We start from the raw sequence: 12,126 nt of genomic DNA on the forward strand, positions 1-12,126 counted from the left end.
GTGCTGTGTGGCATAGTCAAATGCCATGGTGTCATGTGGTGTTTGGTTGTATAGTGTGATGTTGTGATACCTGTTGTTCTCTTGGGTAGTGTTGTGTGACATGGCATGGTGTGGTGTGGTGTGGTGTGGCATGGTGGGATGTGTAATATGTTGGATAATATTTGAAGAGGCACTGGAACCTCTCACGGTTTGGAGCCCAGACTCTGGAAGCCAGATTGCCTGCACTTAGAACCTGACCGTGTTCCTTTACCAGTTGTGTACCCTTGATCAAGTTGCTCAGCTCCCCTATGCCTGCATGGGAAGTGGGAGACATAACCATAGTGCCTCTGTGGTGACAAGAATGACTTAATGAAACAGCATATGCAAGCATGTCTCAAAATAGTGCCTGATCCACAGCAAGCCATGGAAGCATATGGTTGTTATTATATTATCTAGTTCTGCTGCTGCTATTACTGCTCACTGCCCTGAATCACCACCAGTAACCCTCCTTCCCAGAGCACCAGCTCCGGGCCTAGAGAAGCTTGTTCACAGAAACAGCAGGTGGGAAGCCGGATTCCCCGAGGTCCCTCCCAGGCACATGCAGAGAAGACAAGCAGAATTGATTTCTTATCTCCTTATTAAGTCTGTTTAGCCTGGGCTGTGGCCTGGTCTTAGGTGCAGTATCTCATTTGGGCTGTGTGCCTGTTTCCTGCCACATTCATTACCCTCAATCACTCCCAAATAGGTGCAGCAAACAAGCCAGAGATGGGAGAGGAGAGTGAGAAAAAAAATCATAGAAAAACATCCTTATCTTCCCAAGTTCCATGTGGGAGGCAACCTCAGTAGTCTACACCATCTTCTGTAAACTCCACTGGACACCAGGTCCTTCCCTCTCCTACTGTGCCCTTCCAGGTGGTCCAGACCGCCACCAGTGCCCCCCTATTCCCTCTCTTTTAGCCATTTCCCACCCCTTCTTTTCCGGCGTAACACTCCTTTTCGCCCCATCAGATCAAAGTGAACATGACTCAAAGCTATGGAGTTGCCAAACTGACTGAAGCACCTCTCTTCTAAATACACACCTCAGGCTCAGGAGCTTGAGGCAGTGATCTCTGGGGTCTACAGCTGGGTTCTGTGCAACCCTGAGTATCTATACCACAGTTAATAGGGACAGGAAAGACACGGGCACTCCTGGCTTACACGGTGCACGGTTGGGTCACTCTGTGACACTTGTCATTCCTGCCTCTTTGAACTTGGGACCCCTCCCTAACTAGAGCTATCAACCATGGAGAAAACTGAAAAGGGTATCCCGAGAACTAAGCCACCTCCAGGAGGCCTAGGAAGCCATCGGGAGTTGAAGCAAACAGGAAGCTTTCATTCCCTGCCTATACACGGGAGAGATAGTAGAGGCAGACAGGCTAATCTTCAAGAGCTGGGAAGCCAGTACCAAGCCTGTACTTACCAAGTGGCCTTGAAGCCTGATGTGGCCTGTCCAGAACCTCACTAAAGCTGGAGGTGACATCCCAAATAGGCCTCCTCTCAGCCTCTTAGGCTTTCAAGACCAGGGCATGGAAAACAGGGAGGTCCTTAGGAGCCTAGGATCTGTTGCACACACAAGGGCGCTCAGTCTCCTGCCCTGAGACCCCGCAGTCTTAATAGTTTGCATCCACCCGCCTCAGTGTCCTCACCTTCATCTCCAGGGGACTGAGGTCCACCAGGACATACCTCTACAGTGTGATGTCACCATACCCAGAACAGTGGCAACTCTCCAGGTCCACATAGAACAGAAAGTCCAGCCTGGGACTTAAAAATCTCACATTGCTACCACTAGCACTGCCTCCCTGGTAAAACCAGGAGCTTGAAACAATGAAGTGGAAATCCACACCACAGTTTACCCGTGACTTTCTCATAGCCACTCATGATCTGGGGGGTCCACACAAAGGGTATTGTTTCCTGAGTCCCTCTTCCCAGCTTCTGAGAGCAAGGACAATATGTCCTCCACAGTTTTAGTCAAGCATACAGAGCACGCTCACCTACTCAGCAAATGTCACACCACAGAAATGTACAAAAGTCAAGACCAAGTCCTCTGGTGTCTGTATTCAGTATAAGACCAACAGTTCTATGGGTTCCCTTTGCAACCTTCAGGGGTCATCTGCCTGCAGACAGCTCTGGTCCGTCCTACTTTTCATGAGGTTAGTTACTCTGGCATGGGTTGCTTCCACTATCTAGGCAAGCTTCCAACATCATAAAACACAAACAAGAGAGCTACCTCTGTCCTGGTACCCTGCTAGATTTCTTGTTCAGGATATCCAGATCAGTGCTGGCCATGTGAACAACTCCTGCCCACGTACCCATAACCATACACATAGACACCTTGGTCTCTGAACTAATGCCTTGATGTATACACACACACACACATACACACACACACACACACACACACACACACGGATACATATGTGTCCCTGCACACAAGGAATAGAGTACAGCTAGATCATCAGTGTCCACACGGTAGAAAAGTGTGACAATGTTGACCAAGAAGATCAGTGGCTATTGGAAAATGGACGGATTCTTGTAGGGTGGTGAAGATACTCTTACCCTTTGTCAGCCCCGGAGAAGAAAGGGGCAGAGAGAATGCCAGTTCATCGGCTTGAGTCTGCTTCCCTATTGATTTCTCCCAGTGACAAATGGAATGCAGAGAAACCGTCACTGAAGATAAGAGTCGAGCAGGAATACCATGCCACACATGAATGAATTGTCCCTTTCCTGTCCTGGCATCCTGGAGTCAGCCCTGGGACTCTGAGCCAGCCCAGGGTGAGTCTAGAAAGACTGAGTTGGACAGGGAGCCCTCTAAGGGCTAAAAATAGCTCATCACTGCTCTGCTCTGACCTCAGCCCAGGCCTGAGATGAGGCTTTCATGGCAAATTATGGATTTAAAACTGGCAATGAATCCCCATTACACCATGAAATGAGAAAGGAAAACGCCGTTCAACAGAAGCCTCGGCGGCCAGTGGGCTGAGGGAGGGTGGAGCTTTAGGAATGGTTTAGCGGCAAAGTTACACATCCACACACATCCTCCCCCAGGAGCACACTCATAGAGGTCACGGACAAGGTGAGTGGGAACCTGGGAGAGGCGTGGGGCTCCAACCCGGAAGAGAGCATCAACCACTTTGTTCAAGCCAAAACACGACAGAGGCAGGGGATGCAACGCCCTGTGGTCAGAAACCAGGTCCAGACAGTAATAAATTGTCTTTGTCTTTTTCGGGGAAGGAGGCTTGTGGGGGCAGGGGGATACAGGTGTGCATATGTGCATACGTGTGCAGCTGCATGCAGAAGCCAGAGGTCAGTGCTAAGTGTCTTGCTCCATTCCTCTCCAGATTTTTGTTTTTGTTTCTTGTTTTTTTGGAGGTAGGGTCTCTCGATGAACTTGTACTCACCAATTTAATTAAGGTGGCTAACTATGAGCTTCCAGGGGCCCATCTGTTTCTTCATCCTCCGCTTCTCCCAACCCAGGACTGTAGTTACAGATGTACATGGCCGCCCAGTTGTTATGTGGCTGCTAGAAATCTGATCTCGGGTCCTTAAGCCTACTCAGGACCCTTCACCAATTGAGCCAGCTCTCCAGCATTCAGTGATTAATTTTATGTAGAAAAGAGATGTTATGCTATGAGTGGAGAGATGGCTCAGTGGCTATGAACACGTGTTCTCGTAGAGACCCCAGGCTCCATTCCTAAAATCTACAGGACAGCCTAGAACCCTATATAACATCTGTTCCAGGGTATGTGGCGCCCTCTTCTGGTCTCTAGAGAAACCAGGCTAGCACACAAAAAAAATTTTAACTAAAAGATGTCTTGCTGCCTCTGGAGTGGGAATGGCCACGGCTTTGTCACTGTGATGCTTCCATTGGTCCAGCATGTGCATATGGGTGACTACGGTGGCTTTACAAGCTTCCCCAGGAATCAGTACAGCCCCTGAGCTATCTCCCCCTACCATCCGTACATGCTCTAGAGAGGGCCAACACAACCAGGAAGTCCCTATTCTGCAGATCTCTAGCAGGCCTAGCTGACCCTCACCTGTCCCTCCATATCCAACCTTCAGCCATTTACTCTAACACACTGACCTAGGGGCACCGGAAGAACCTGCCATCACCTTGGGAGTAGACACATAAGGACCACAGGGCGTGCTGAGAAGTCAGTACATCCTGATAGAGCCAGTCCTTGGTTCAGGTATTTAAAGACTTAAATAAGGTACATACTAAATGTGCATTTATATGAAGAGGGGAGGGGCTGGGAGGATGGCTCAGTCGTTAAGTGCTTGCTGGGCAGATGTGAGGACCAGAGGTCTGATCGCCAAGACCCACAGAAACGCTGAGTGAGGGTGGTATTTCATCTGTAATCCCAGCCTTGGAAAGCAGAGGCAGGGGATTCCCCACAGCAAATTGTCTAGTAAGACTAGCCAATGTGAGCTTCGGGTCTGATTGAAAAACTCTGCCTCATTGAATATGATGAAAGAGCAGAGAGATCTAGAACTAATTCCCAACACCAACCTCTGGCCTCCATTGGTATACACACCCACATGTCTGTACACCCATACACGTGTGCCCACACATATACAAACACACACAAAAAAATGGGGGAAAAATTAAGTGGCTACAGAGAAGACTTCATGGGAAGAAGCTCCCTCTCGAATATTTGAAGAAGGAAAATAGATTTATTTCATGGAGCTCAAGAGAAGGACCAGACTGGGCAGGCTGTGTTTTATCTTAGCAATTAAAACTGAGAGGCTGAGCTTAGTGAAGTGGTAAGTGCTCTGTCTCTTGGAGTGCACTGAGTTTCCCACGTGCCTGTTTCTACTGGGACAAAATGAATTTATCCACAGATGTGAGAATCTGCGACAGAGCTTCAGGAATTGGGGGGGGGGGGTGTCCTGAGGTAGAAGACAGTGCAGAGAAGACCTAAAGTCATATCAAGATGTCCCCCTCTATCCGGTGCCTCCACCACATGGGGTGCCATGGCTGTACAGACAGAACTCTCCCAACCAGTGGAATATCATCCCAAATCAAAAGTCAGAGAACGTGTAAAGACACGGTGCTACCTCCAGGATGGTAGCCCTGTTTCAAGGGAAGCTACAGACAGCAGAAGTCATTGAGTAACAACCAAACCCTGTGTAGCCTGTTAACAAGATCTTGATATGCCGTAAGCATGTCATAATATGATCCAGAGCATACAGGCTGTTTAAAGGGGAGGCAGAGCCTAATGTCACCTTGGTGATGTCAAATTCGTGCCATACACGCCAACTGTAAAAAATACTCTGCATCCAAAGAGCATACTAAAAGGTCCAGACAATGGCAGTGACACACAGGCACCTCCCTGGAGGAATTCCATGAGAATCCAAGCTTGGACAGTATTGTGTGTGCTTTATTATGGAGGGGGAGGGGCTTCTCACCTAGGTGAGAGACAAGCTGAGACTTGGTGCAATTGGAACTGAGTGGATTAGAGTACTGGTCTGGAAAAAAAAAAGGCATATGCTGGGATGGTACAGGACATGACAACGTGTCAGAGCAGGGGTGGCAGCTTCATCCAAGCTGGGATACCCATGCTTACGACCCTAGCAGCATCCACTCACAGGAAGTTCTGGTCATCAGACCAGATTGCAGATAAGGATAGTGAGAGGACCTAGCTTCAAACCTCCATCCTCAAATCTGTTGCTCCCAGACCTCAGGCAGCTGCCCCTGGGCACATCATCTCTCCACAGAAATGGCAGGATATCAGCTGGTTCTGAGTGGAGGGGGGAAAAAAGGCAACTCCAGTTAGTTTCTCTGTGTGCCTTCCGGGGCCCATTAGTTCACATGTGAGCATTCTCTTCCCCTCTTGCCAACTCTATGGGGCAGGCCCGTGTCACCAGAGATGTCTATTACAATGCCCAAGCTCACAGAAGAAAGCTGAAGAGCCTGAATCTGAACCGGCCCTCTCCAGATGCTGTGCAGGCTCACAGCTGTCTGTCCCCCACGTGTGCATTGCGTCCAGCGTGCTGAGTGGCCTACAGAGGATATACACAGGATATATATGAACATCAGTCATTTCATATAAGGGACATGAGCATCCAAAAATTTTGATACCCAAGAGAGTCTTTTGTCAAACACATTCCTAATTATTCTGTTCCTTTTGGTGTTATAGAATTATTTTTCCTGACCCCATTTTTAAATTGCTCCATTGCTAAAACAGAAATATAATTGGTTTTGTATAGATGGAGTCACTTGTCAATAAACTCCTTCACCTGCTTTAAAAAATGCATTTAATACGCCTGAGCTGCCAAACATCCTTGCTTAGCCACATGGTGCATTGTAGAGTAACAGTCCCATACCTTCACTCACATGGGCTGCTTGGAAACCGTGGCTCACTGCCCTGCCTCTTTAGAGTGTGGAACCACATCCGCCAGCCCAGGAAAAGACAACGCAGAGTGTAGTTCACCCTGGGTGCAAGTTGCTTTCATACCTTCAGAAGACAGAAAAAAAAGAAAAAAGTCATTAGTTGGATCATCATACTGTAGGCAGGGACCGTATGTAAATGGATCTTGGATCCAGTGACCTTGCTAACTATTTTTTTTTATCTAATAGGTTTTTTTCTGAATTTTACAAGCTTTTCTGCACACACAATCATCTTGTATGCACATAAAGATTGTTGAATTCGCTCCTGTTCTGCAGCCTCTCAACCTTATTGCACCAGCCACAAGTTCCAGTCCAATGCTGGATACAAGTGCTGAGAACAGACACTCTGGCTTGGTTTCCAAGATGACAGAAAAGCATCTCACCACACTAAATAAAGCCAGCTGAATGGTTTCCATCAATGCTGAGAGTCAGGTTGAAGTACCCATATGTTCCTATTTGGTTGAGATGGTTTTTTATTTAATTTTTAACTGACATACAAAGCTGTGTGTGTTCTCGGGGTACAATGTGACACTTCAAAACACGCAGATGTTACACAGTGATCAAAGATAATTAGCATATTCATCACCTCAAATATTCAGAATTCCTTTGTATTGGTATCTTCTGGTCTGGCTATCTTAAAATGTTCATGACGATAGGACTGCCCATGGTCACCCTATTCTGCAACGTGACTCAGGAATGTGTTGGTCCCATCAAATTATAACTTTGTACTAATGAGTACTCTGTTGAGAGTCTTTGTCTTAAATAGTGTCAGATTCTGTGACATGCTTTTCTGGTTTCTTAACATGATCATATGGGGTTTGCTCCTTATTTTATTAATGTGCTCTGTTAGTTGGAAATTACCCAACAACCCTTCAATTCTCAGGGCTAGAGCATCCCGTTTGGTCACTATGTGGTGTGTCTTGTATTTGCTAACACTTTGCTGAGTAGTTTTCGTCTATATTCATGATGGACAACAGCCCCTTTTCCTGTAACATCCTTGTCTGTCTTTAGAATCTGGGTGATTACTGGTCTTGTAGAATGAGTTGCAAGGTTCCCTCTTCTATTTTTCTGGAAGGTTCCATGGAAGAGTGATTCTAGTTACTAGAACTCATCAGTGAAGCTATCTAGGTCCAGGTCTGCTGTTTTGGGAAGACTTTCATTACTAATTCAGTTTCTCTATTTGGTTTGGTCAAATTAAGACTGCTCCCTGGAATTTAGCCTTTGTACAAGGGTTGTGGAAGGGAAGGAGTTAGCTGTCTATCTTGGAGCCAAATCCACCCCAGCCTTGAAAACAGCAGAGTTGTAGAAGAATACTTAACAGAGGGGAAACGGGATCTCTCTCTCTCTCTCTCTCTCTCTCTCTCTCTCTCTCTCTCTCTCTCTCTCTCTCACACACACACACACACACACACACACACACACACACACACACACACACATGCTGCACTGGGGACAGATTGTAAGGGGACACAGGAGAGAGACCTATGGAGAGACTGCTATGCTCAGTGAGACCAGGACAGTGGAGGTGCAGAGCTGATGTTCAAGAAAGGAACCCAGCTTGTTGCCAAAATGTCTGCCGTGGACCACTCAGCTCCACAAAATGGGATGCAAAATTCAGAATGCTTGCAAGAGCCTTTCTGGGACAGGCTCAACATCCTCACCACCTAAAATTTAAGAATGGTTGTTCTAGACCAATCTATGGGTCAGTCCAGGCTGCTGTGACAAACACTAAGCTGTGGGTGGCTTAATTATTTATTCTGCCCAGTTCTGAAGTTAGTCTTCATTTTAAGAGCAGGGCACCAGCTGGGCTGGGTTCTGCTGAGCACTTGCTTTAGGTCCCTACTAGTCCTTTCCTGGCACATGACCACAGACGGGGAGTCCCTCTTCTTTTGCTAGGGACACTAACGCCATTGAGAGAATACCACTGCTCTCGTGCTATGGTCTAACTTGGATGTTTTATCCCCAAATGCTTCATCTGTTAACCTTATTGTCACTGAGGGTCAGGATTTCAGCATCTGCCTATGGCCATCCCACCCCAAACCCATCATATCTCCCCTAATTTTGGAAGCTAAGGAGGGCTGGGCCTGATCCAGACTTTGATGGAAGAATTTTAACATATAAGATGGGGTTCAGGGGATCCATAGACATTCTACCCACAGTAGCCCACCTCTGCAGTTTGGGGAAATTGTGGTTTGGAAAGGTTGCAGTACTGCCTCACATCCTCCTAACTAAGTGGACACAGAGCCAGAGCTGCTCCACAGCTGTGTGCCCTGCAGTGGAAAATTACCTCACGGGATGTACAATCAGAATCCCTCCGCCTAAACCAGTGACAGCACTCTCCCACGCTTGGGTCTTGCAGAGAGAGCAGGTGTACCAACTTAGCTCCTGTTCCCCTTCCAGCCTCCAGTGCCCACCTGCCTCCCAGGCTAGGACCCCCACCTTGGTGTCCACGTCACCTGTACGGCTGCTGCCACCATCCACTGGCACCAAACCCCAATCTCTTCCAGAAAGTCTAAGAGCAGGCCTGTCACCATCCCGGCACCCTTTGCACTCAATAGCTCAGCAAATTATCTGCCTAGGAAAATGAGAGTGCTTGGCTGTATCTATATGGCCATCTTATCTAAACAGATTCGGGTGGCAAGAACAGAGAGGAAAATAATTAAAGGGGGAGTAGGTGAAATGTTGACATTATTATAACTTAAGTGCTGCAAAGCTTTTAGTTTGTGTTTTTATACTGGTGACACCAAGGAGGGGTGGGGTGGGAGGAGAATCAGCCGGGCCCATTATCTAAGCAACACACTTGTTCACCCCTCTGTCTCACCGCCTGTAAATCTTATTAAACAGCTTCCATTGGCAAGACAGAAAAATAATTAAGGCAAAGGTGGGTGAAATGTTGATGTTATTATTGTAACAAAACGGCCCGTTGAGTTTCTACACCAATGAAATGCAACAGAGGGAAATCGGTTGGCAAGATTACCATTTCTGCTAAATGGAGCCTCGGGAAGCTGTGTTCCTAACGGAGAAGTGACAGTCCAAGAATGTTTCCATCCCTGTGTTCGACCCTTAGGAGCCTTTAAGTCCACAATTTACCTTTTGACTATGTTCTATTTTCTCACAAATCCTTTATTTCCCACTTACTTAGTGACTAGAGACACCACAGCAAATAAAAAAGGGGGAGAGTGAGTCTCCAGTCGATGGTCTTAAAAATCCCATAACTGAAAATGTTTCTCCAGGGGAGGGATGGTTTTAACACTCACTGGAAGCCAGGCCTTAATTGAATTGCTTTTCCTCCAAGGTGTGCACTTCTAGAGGCAATGGCTTCTGACCACACCCATATTGGCCTGCCAGGGGGCATGAAAGGGGTCATCAGCACAGCCCCAGGTTCATACTGTTCTAGAACTGTCTTTCCCATAGCCATGCATGTCAAATGAGGCAGGTTTCAGGCATATTCTGTCCTGGGCAGCAGGGGTTTGCGGCTGAGTCATGCACGGGACAGCCTCACTGTTTGTGTGGGGACTGTTCGAATGGTTGATCCCAGCTCCCAGCTTCATGATCCACAGCTGGTAACTAGCAGTCCAGAGAACAAGCTCAGAGATGGGGTGGTTAGCAGCTAGAGTGCCATTGGATTTTTTTTTTTTACAATGATTGCCAACATTTAAGATTCTGGAGCTTTTGTATGAAAATTCAGGTCTCTGGTTTCTCTTGCAAAGCCTTGGCAGGGATAGGCCCATTTGCCTCTTTGGCAGCCATCGGATAATGCCTGCTCCCTCTGGCAGATGTGACTTTCTAATCCCTTCCCACCCCTGACCATGGCTCACCTTGGCTGCAGCATGCATACGTGTCACCAAGTTGAGATGGTAGCCCTGATCTCACCCACCCTTCAGAGAGATCACATCATACATGAGAATAAATGGAAAACAGAGAAGAAAGAAGAGGTGAGGGTTGGCAGAGACAAACGGTGCCCTGTTGTGCCAGGGGAGATGGCAAGGGCAGGCTTTAAAGAGTTCGTAGGTGAGGTACGAACATGACTGGAATTTGGACAAATTAATCCAATTGTCATGGGTGAGTGGGCACAAGTTCCTCTCTGCTAACAGCTGTTCTAGTTTAAAGAGCCCAGAAATTGGAACTGAACTTCCTGAATCCGTATCCTAGCTAGGAAGTGTTCCATGCAACAGATGTGTCAGAAGAACCCAGGAAGAGTTGAGGTGGCTCCCACCTGCTTCATGTGAGGCTTCACCTTCCGAGAAAGGAGAGAATATGGTTTGTGGGGTTCACATGAAGATACAAACAAGTGCCCATCTGGAAATGCACATCTACAGATCTGTCTGTGTGTCCCTGCCATCCCCACACCCCCCATAACGCCCACACAAGCATTCTTAGCCTCTAAGATCTGCCTGGATCCTCTACCGATACAAAGATGGAGGAAAGCCATGGGCTTTAGGACTATACCCAGCCATTCTTGCTTAGGGCAGAGCCAGGCTAGCTCCACAGTCTGCCCACCAAGCTGCCATCTTGACCTCAGTTACTTCTCTAAGTGTCCATGGGCGAGAAGAGACACGAGGCCCCCACTTACTCCCAGCCATACCTTCATGCTAGACATGGCCTGCCCTGGGCACAAGGCTCACAGTCAGGAAGTAAGACCCAAAGGCAAAGAAAGGCAGAGAAAAGCACATCTGAGAGAGCTCAAAGATGTTTTTCTCAAAGGGAGCAGATGGCAGACCTGGGGTCGTGAGCAGACTCAAACAGGCACACACATATGCAGAACTGGGAACAGCAAGGCTGAAGGTTCTAAACCAGGTCAAGTTATACCTCTGACATGGCACAGGGGTAATGCTCCCTGTTATAACGTCTTATATTCTGGTCAGAGGAGTTAATGAAACCAACAAGTCCACACCATCACAAAGGGGGGAAAAAGTAAGAATGCAAGAAAAATAAAGCCTGTGAGTTTTGTTCTCAACCAAATGAAAGAGTCACTGGTCTAACCTGTCACCAAAAGGGATCTAGCCTTTTCACACTGCTGTAGCAGTGAGTTCTCCAAAGGCTACTGTGGTAGGTAGCCGCTGGCCTCGAAGGGCTCTTTAAATTTAAATGTGAATTAACTTGAGTTAAGCTTAAAATACAGCCCCTCCATTGCACCAGCTGAAAAATCCCAGATGGCTTTGGCAAGGCTGGTTTTAAGTGGGATTTCGACATTCCTGAGTCCTCTGGCGAAAAGCTATTTAATCACACCAGAGCAAGCCAATAGCATGCAAGGATGAGACAGGCTTCAGAGTCAGGCCTGAGAACAAGGTGATCCAAGGCATTGGTGCCAATGCCAGCAATTGGTGGATAGCAGCTTCTCATTAACTCAGTTAGTTATGCTTGTCTTTGTTAAATTCCTACTGTGTGCATTGTACCAGACTAGATGGAGAGATGCAGAGATAGTCACACATTCTCTGTGAGCATAGTGGCTTTAATCCTGAGGGTAGGGTGGATGATATCACAGGAGGCTGAATGGCACCTTGAATTGTCTGTACATAATGCTAAGGAGGTATCATATTTGCTAAGGAAGCCTAAGGAACCTCCGAGAAGTAGCAGCTTATGAACGTCCCCAGGTGGATGAGGGGAACTTGGTGGTCAGAAGATTAAAAAAAAAAAAAATCACCATGGTATGAGCAAAGCCCCAGCTAGCAAACGCCACTGTTTCTGAGGGGATTGCAGTGCTGTGGGTGTTGGGACTGACA

The 12,126-nt window shown here is 47.4% G+C and overlaps 1 protein-coding gene across 3 annotated transcripts in view; it reads left to right on the top strand.

Annotated features, from left to right (window-relative positions):
• KIRREL3 (kirre like nephrin family adhesion molecule 3) overlaps positions 1-12,126 on the top strand; it is a gene marked incomplete at both ends in the record, with an annotated part of 535,014 nt that overhangs the window by 455,075 nt on the left and 67,813 nt on the right. The gene's annotated exons all lie outside the window — the stretch shown is intronic.

Source organism: Micromys minutus, assembly GCF_963924665.1.
Source record: "Micromys minutus genome assembly, chromosome: 16".
Lineage (NCBI taxonomy): Eukaryota > Metazoa > Chordata > Mammalia > Rodentia > Muridae > Micromys > Micromys minutus.